This window comes from Mus caroli, chromosome 1 (genome assembly GCF_900094665.2).
Source record: "Mus caroli chromosome 1, CAROLI_EIJ_v1.1, whole genome shotgun sequence".
In the NCBI taxonomy this organism is placed as follows: domain Eukaryota; kingdom Metazoa; phylum Chordata; class Mammalia; order Rodentia; family Muridae; genus Mus; species Mus caroli.
In genome coordinates this window covers 26,790,393-26,799,366 of record NC_034570.1, presented here as the reverse complement: position 1 = coordinate 26,799,366, position 8,974 = coordinate 26,790,393, and positions in this window count along the sequence as shown.

Genomic DNA, 8,974 nt, shown 5'->3' with positions numbered 1-8,974 from the left:
TCCCTTCCCTTCCCTTCCCTTCCCTTCCCTTCCCTTCCCTTCCTTTCCCTTTCATTTTCTTTTCTCTTCCTTTTTTCTTAAATAATATTGGTTGGTTTTAATGACTGAGTCTCAAAAATTTAGAAAAATCTCAGAATATAGAAAACTGAAATAATGTGATTTATTCATGTGACCTAATATATCTCTCTCTATAGAACAACCAGGATTATAATATACATCTTATAACTAATGTGGCATGTCAAAAATTTTGACTGAATCCCTAGGTTGAAAGATTTTTAACACACTTATTCTCAGAGAATTTAGAAATAATAAAGTCGACTTTTTTTTTTTTACAGATGATGTATGGAGATTATTATCAAATAAGCACAATTGAAACCAGTTATAAATGTGTAGTCTAGGAGAATGTAGATTGAAACAGAGCAACATCCTCTTTGTAAAATCCACTATCTAAAAGTACATAAAGAAGAATAGATATTTAGTGGTATCTGGTCTGAGAGAAATGGGAAAATAGATAAAATTAGTATGGCATTGATCAAAAGACTGCAGAACCATAAAAACATTCCTAAAATGAAGGCTACTATGGAGTTGATATAACACATACTATAGCCTGATTCAAATGTAAGCAACAACTCAACAACTACCCTGGATTGCATCTAGTGCTAAATTTTTCACATCAAATTTCTTCTTTAAGCATTCCCAACTGTTTAAAACAGGACTCCACAAATGATAAGGGAAATCCTGTAATGTTGACTCTGTAGATAGCAATTCTATTTATACTATAAACTTATAGTACCAACTGGTTAGTGTTTGAATCATTTGGTACTATAGCCTGAAAGTTGACAATTACTGTTTATCATTATGTCTAGCCTCTGGCTACCCAAAAAACTATTTTCTTAGTTAAATTTATTTTCCCTGTTAATAAGCAAAAGGGCAGTGTTTTATTTGTATGTAATGTAGTAGGTGTGGGTGGTAGCATATACACCCAAGGTATCATGAATCATATCCATAAATTTTGTGCATAAGATTGATACCCTTTACAAATGCAAAACATCATCAAAAAACTCTAAAAATGTATTCACAAATTCTCAGTGTGGTTTATTATAAATGAGGCTGTCTCAACATCGATATATACATATCTTCACACAAGAACATCAAAATTCTTAACCAAAATATAGTGTAAACTGTCTGGGGGAAAGTATCTTTCACTGTTTTGTAGTGTATATTTCCACCAACTATCAATTAAGAACATATAAATTAATAATTATTAGCAAAATACCTTAGAGATAAGTCACATTCATTAATCCCAGACCCTGTAACCCACTAAAAAGACACATCAGAGATATGCTTCAGACCAAATTCTACATTATGATATTAAGTTTAATGAAGCAAAAATATCTAAAATAAGGTATTAATCTTTTGTAAGATTTAAAATAATAAAATTTCTATTTACACTCCTTACTATGTTTAGAGGCATACATAGTAACATAGCCGAGTACTTTTAAGGCAAGACAATCATTATATTAAATTCTTTAAAGTTATTTTTTAAATATTTTTTGACATTAGGTATTGTGAAAAGTAAAGCAAAAGTCAGAAGAGAGTTGAAGGCATGAAATTATGAGGCAGCAGGTGCAGTAACATCCTGCTATAACCTTCACCGTCAGGCCATTGGCAATAAAATGGATTTACAGGTTTCCTTTTCAGTGTTTATTTTGTTTCCAAAACTCTATTCTTCAGAATCAGCAAAAAAGCCTTACCTGGAGGCTTGCTATTATTCCACACTTGTACATAACGGATATTATAAGCATTTGGCCTTTGGTTCCCAGTCATATAACACACCTCGCTTTTATGACTCCAGGGCTGTTTCACACGTCTCAAGGAGCCCAGTGCCATACAAAGTGATTAAGTGGAAAGCAAGTAATATCTGCCTCTGTACTTTTTTATAGGTCATTTGACAAAATGGGGAAATACTAGATATAACAAGTAAAAATGCTATCTCAGCCATGTAATTTTCAGAAGAGTATGATGTTGTAAGTATATTTCTACCTTTCAGATTCTCCAAGAAATGACTTCAAAACCATTACAGAGATAGTTGTGGTACTGTGGTATGTTCTAGAAAAGCCACACAAGAATCAGTGACTATAGAAATTCTGTGTTGACTAAAGTCAACAGTTTAAAATTCAAAGCAAAAAACAGTGCTCAGTGTTAAAGAGTAGCTGAATTCTAGCCCATGCTTCAGGGAGAAAAGAGTTATATGTCTGAAGGTAGATGTCATAAAATAATGTGCAAATTCTCAATAAGTCTTTAAATGTTGATTATGAAAAATATATTTACAAAAGCATCTCCTCGGAAGATTTATGGAACAGATAAATCAAGGCAATAGTTTAGATTTTCAGGAGAACTGAATTGCAATAAACTATTTTTATTCTAAGTCTGTGATACTCATTGTCATAATCTTTGGCATGCTTTGAATTGCTTAGAGTAATCACATATGATGAAAAATGGAATTCATGGGAACATAGGGGAATGTAAAAATGTTCCCAGCAGGTAAGCTGAACAGTAAGCATTTGAAATGTTATTTTCCCTTCAATGTATGTGCATTAATCAAATGCATGAAGGTATGAATAGTAATTGGGAAAGATAGGCTATAAAAATGACAACATTCGGTAGTATGACCTGAAATTAGTTACTCTGATAACTCCTGCAATATTCTTTGTTCTGGACTGATGTGGCCCTCCTGGGTTTTTATGCAGACATACAAATTTGGATAGGTTTTGTTTATTTGGTTCTTTGTTTTGTTGGTTTTTGTTTATATCTGTGAAGAAAAGTCTTGGAAATTTAATTTAATTTAGTTTAATTTAATTTAATTGTATCTATAGATTGCTTTTGGTAGGAAGATCATTTTTACATTGATCCTGAAAATTGATGAGCATGGGTGCTCTGTCCAACATCTGCTGTTTTCCTCAAATTTTCTCTTCAGTGTCTTAACATTTTCTTTATAGAGGTCTTCTCTTTCCTTGGTTTTATTTTGACATATTTGTGTGTCATGGTGGTAGTGTGGGGTATGTGTGTGTGTCTGTGTGTATCTGTGTGTGTGTCTTTGTGTGTCTGTGTGTCTGTATGTATGGTGTGTAGTTTATATGCTATGGTGGTGTGTGGTGTGTATATGATGATAGGAGTGTGGGTGTCTGTGGTGTATGTGTGGTGTGTATGTGTATGTGCATGTAGTTTGTGTGTGTGTGGTGTATGTGTTGGTTTTTGTGTGATATTTGTACATGAACTGTGGTGGTGATGGTGGTGGTGTATGTACATGGTGTGTGGTGGTGGTGTGTTTGTGTGTTATGTGTGTGTGAGTGAGGTGAGTGTGTGTGTGTGATATGGTGTATGTATGTATAGTGATGTGTGGTAAAGGAATGTGTGGGTGGGAGAGATATGTGTGGTGGTGTTGGTGGTTGTTGTTGTTGTTGGTGGTGGTGTATGTATGGTATGCCTACTCTATTTAGCTGCTTTTGCACTGCTCCTAATATGGGTTATATGAGCTAAAACTGAGACTGCTCTCTCTCTCTCTCTCTCTCTCTCTCTCTCTCTCTCTCTCTCTCTCTCTCTCTCTCTCTCTCTCTCTCTCTCTCTCTCTCTCTCTCTCTCTCTCTCTCTCTCTCTCTCTCTTAAATTTCACAGCCAGTTTCTTTTTGGGTATTCCTAACTTCTGGGTTAATATCCACTGATCAGTGAGTGTATACCATGTGTGTGCTTTTGTGATAGGGTTACCTCACTCATTCTTAGGCATTAGATATTTTCATTATTTACATTTCAAATGTTAGCTCCTTTATTCGTTTCCCCTCCAAAAACCTCCATCCCATCCTCCCTCCCCCTGCTCACTAACCCCCCTCCTTCCCTGTCCTGGCATTCCCATACACTGAGGCATTGAGCCTTCACGGGACCAAGGGTCTCTCCTCCCACTGATGTCTCACAAGGCCATCCTCTACTACATATGAAGTTAGAGCCATGGGGTCCCACCATGTGTACTCTTTGGTTGGTGGTTTAGTCCCTGGGAGCTCTGGGGGGGGGGTACTGGTTGGTTCATATTGTTGTTCCTCCTATGGGGCTGAAAACCCCTTTAGTTTCTTGGGTCCTTTCTCTAGCTCCTCCATTGGAGACCCTGTGCTCAGTCTAATGGATGGTTGTGAGCCTTCACATCTGTATTTGTCAGGCACTGGCAGAGCCTCTCAGGAGACAGCTATATCAGGCTCCTGTCAGCAAGCACTTGTTAGCATCCACAATAGAGTCTGGGTTTGGTAACTGTATATGGGATGGATCCCCAGGTAGGATAGTCTCTGGGTAGCCTTTCCTTCAGTTTCTGCTCCACACTTGTCTCTGTATCTCCTCCCATGGGTATTTTGATCCCTCATCTAAGAAGGACTGAAGTATCCACACTTTGGTCTTCCTTCTTCTTGAGCTTCATGCGGTCTGTGAATTGTATCTTGGGTATTCCTAACTTCTGGGTTAATATCCACTGATCAGTGAGTGTATACCATGTGTGTGCTTTTGTGATTGAGTTACCTCACTCATTCTTAGGCAGATGGATGGAACTAGAAAATATCATCCTGAGTGAGGTTACCCAATAACAAAAGAGTCTGCTATCTCTGATTGTAGAAATTCTATGCTTGAAAATATCAGATGTTGCTACAGAAAGGAACTTTGCATGCTGCAAGATAATAAAACTGCTACAAACCCTTTCACCTACAATGGTGACCTGACTGCAAGATACCTTAAGGAAATAATAGTTTAAAAACATAAGTTATCTCAAAAGAATCAGAGACACACCTGCTCCTATTCTCAGGTCTCACACATAAAGAGCAAGCTACCTGCCATAGCCATAACATACACAAAAAGGACCTGGTGCAGACCCATGCAGATTCCATGCTTGGAACTTCAGTCTCTGGGAGCCCATCTGATCCTGGCTTAGTTCTTTCAGTGTACCATGTTCCCCTGGTGTCCTTCATCCCTTCTGACTCCTATCATCTTTCCAACCACACCCTTTCCATGCAGTTCCTTAAGCTCCACGGGGAGGAACCTGATGGAGACCTCCAGTGCAGAATGTCTTTCTACATAATGTCTGGCTGTAGATCTCTGTACCTACTCCCATCTGCTACTGGAGGAAGCCACTCTGATGACTGCTGAATGAGACATTGATCTATGTGTATAATGCAGAATGTCATTAGGAATCATTTCCCTTTGTTTTGTTATGCATTGTTCTACCCTAGGTCTCTGGGCTATCTCTTCTCTGGTTCTTGAGCATCCAGGCATTGTTGGACATGGGCTCCCTCTGGTGGCATGGGCCTCAATTAAAACATGACCTTTGTTGATGTATCTTAGAGGCCTGCTTTTTTTATGATGGGAAATAGAGGGAAAGTGGGTCTGGGGGAACAAGGCAGTGATGGAGAGATGGGAGGAGAAGGAGGGTGTAGACTGCAGTCAGGATGTATTGTATAAGAAAAGAAGATACTTTATTTTCAATAATTTAAAAGAAAGATGTGGGAGTAACCAATTGATTTCATTCCAACCCACCCCATGAAATGGAGTCTATGCCTGAAGCTACTTGGGTAGCCAAGAACCCGAGAGGAGATAGGCCAGGGACCCAGGGGAAACCATATACTACTGCTTTGCTATGCACCAAGAAAATGACTCCTAAAGACTTCTACTATCACCATATGTGTCAGTTAGGGTTATTAACACTGATGAGGCACCATAACAACAAACAAAAAAACAAACATAACATGAGGGGAATAGAGTGTATTTGGCTTACACTTCCACATTATAATCTATCACTGGAGAAAGTCAGGACAGGAAATCAAACATGGAAAAGGCCATGGCAGGGTACTGGTTACTGTCCTGTTCTACAGGGTTTGCTCTGTCTGGTTCCTATAGAAACCAGGGCCACTCACATAAGGAGGACTCTACTCATATGAGCTGTACTCTCCCACACTGAACACTAAGTAAGAAAATGCCCTACAGTTTAATCTTATGGAGGAACTTTTTAAAAAATATTTGCAAGGCTTTATTCTAAAGAAAACCTTTTGTCTAAATAAGTTGATATTCAACATTATATGTATTTTAAATATGCAATATAAATGTAATTTTTGGAGGGTGGTTTTTGAAGATACATTGATTCAATCGTGGAAATTGAGCACATTTTCAGCAAAATGTAATGAAGTAAAATTGAACATTAAAAATTTTTGAGACAAAATGTTATGTGCACAGGCTGGCCTCCCACTCTCTCTGTGACTGGGGATGACCTTACACTTCTCATCCCCCTGCCTTTACATTCAGAGTGCTGGGATTACAAATCTTTACCATTTCTCAGTGCAGGGGACTGAGTCCAGGGCTATGTGCGTACAAGACAAGCACTCTACCATTCAATCATCTCCCCAGCCCTTCAAAACTAAAAATGCTGATAAACATGGAGGAACTTTCTAAACTGAGGCTTCCTCCTCAGTGACTATAGCCTGTTTCAAGTTGACATGAGACCATTCCAAACAACTGATTCCTTGTCAACTTGACACACAAACATACCACTGTTAAAGCACAGCCTTTCCTTTCATTTCCAAGATCCTACATTAATAAAGACACCACAGTATAAAAAGTTTGACAAACTTAAAAAATCCCAGTCTTTAAAATTTCAAATGGCTTAAAAATTCAGTCTCTAAAATATATAGTCTTCTACAAAATCTAAAGTTTTAAAAATCTAATATCTCTCAACAGGGGACTTCTATAGAATCGCAAATAAGTTATTTTTTTTTTATTTCAGGAGAGAGGAAACAGGGCACAATCGAAATCAAATCAAAGCACAACTAAACTCTAGCTATATAACAACACAACTCCCAGTGCCTGCTATCTACTCACCACCTTCTGGAATCTTCCACAGAATTTAGGTCAGTACTCTTTCTTTCAAACCCTGCATCATGCACAGCTTGTCTTTGACATTGTGGCTGATTCCATTCCATGGCCGCCGATCTTGGTGGACATCCCCTGGTACTAGCCTCCCCAAAATGCTGGTATCTCTTGCTGCAACTGGGCTAGACTTTCACCAAAAGCCTTTCCCGGGTTCTTTTCAGGGATCCCAGACCTACCACACAGTGTCAAGCCTCAGCTGTTCCCCATAATCTCTTTATATCTTCAAAACTAGTATCATATGGCTGTCTCTTACAGCACCATGTTTGGCTGCTAGTGTGAGGCAAAATCCCCTGGCTGCCTCTGAAACACAGATTCAATGTACCTTTGAAAGAGAAAGCAAACTGAGAATCAGAATTCATTCCTGGTTGCAGATATAGCATAACCTACTATATTGGCCACACAAACTATATTTTATGATGTACCCTCAAAGTGCGAGCCAAAATAAATACTTTCTTATCTACTTTCATCAGGAATATTAATGTATTAATAAGAAATTACTAAAAGAGAAGTTTAGTACCAAGAACTGGGACCACTTAAGTGATAGATTGAATATATTGTCCTTAAGCCATGGAAACCATGTTGCTAAAGCAATAGAGATAACTGTTAAACTTTAGGCTTCTAAAGCCATAGAATTTTGTAATATAAGATTAATGGGTCATGGCAGTAGGGATTTGGACACTTAGAATGCTGAGAAAAAGAAGAAAGAGAAATGGAGGTGGCCCATCTCATGGAAATTCAGAGGACAATAAAGATTTTGTAAGAAAATAGGGTGCAGGTTATTTGAATCATATTCTAACAAATATCCTGGATTGCTTATGTTTGGGTTTGTGAGAAATTGATAGATGCTAAATTAGAAACCATTGATCTAATGAGTCTGATAGAAAGTTCAAGACAAGAGAGAAAGAGCTGAAATCTATAAATTATTATATTTGAATAGAAAAGAATTCTGAACAAGTTTAACGTGTCAGTTAAAGTACATGCTGAGAAAAGAAACTTAAATGTAGTATCCTGCTCATCACTGAAGCAGAAGAAAGGTGACTTAAGGCGACATATCAATGCATACAACTTGTGAAAATACAAATTCATTTGAAAGAAGACAGCTGGGATTAAATGTTCCTGCTGAAGGGGTTCTCTGATTGAAACCAAATACTCAGATGAATATTTCCCGAAATCAGTTCATGGAGACAAAAGAAGAGGCCAGGCCATATAGAAAACTGGCAGGATAATGTGGTAGCATCCCTTACATGGTACCAGTTTCATATATGTGATAGGTGCAGAAACAATGAGTTCATGGAGGCCAAGTTTTCAGTAGAATTCTGAGGCCATGAGATGTATCTCAGAGTTGGATTGCTTGTAAGGGCTCTAAGGATATTTAGTGGAGGCATAAAATTAAAACTTTTACTGAACACCCTAGGGTACTGAAGATGCCAGGAACCATGGGGGCATTCCTCAAAGAAAGGTACATGCATGGTCCCAAATGAGATATTATGGATGCCGAATTCAACAGAGCTGTTGCACAGTACACTTCAAACCCTTTGTTGCCCAGATGTTTCCATAATAAATTCCTGTTGCCTTACATGGAACTTCAGAATTAAGTATTTGCTCTGCAAGATATTGGTCTTGCTTTGGTATAATATTTCCCTGCTATGCATTAGTTTTCTCTTTTAGAATGGAAATATTTTACTGGATCATCCTATATTGAAAGTACATACCTGATTATTTTAGATTTTATAGGGGCCTAACAATTAAGAGGTTATGATTCTCAGAAGACACTTTAGGCTTTGGACTTTTGGATAGTGTTGGAATTGTTAAAAGCTAACTATGGAGTTTCTTGAGTTTGGGCTAAATATATTTTCAGTCATGAGATGGTCACCAGCCTATGGAGGCAAAAGGTGGAAGTTGTGGTATAAAAGACATATTAGGGTATCAGATTGACCAGTGAAAGGCTTGTGATGGTTAATGTTGGCTGTAAACTTGGTGGTATCTACAATCTCCTAGTTAGTCTTAAAGATCCAAGACTATT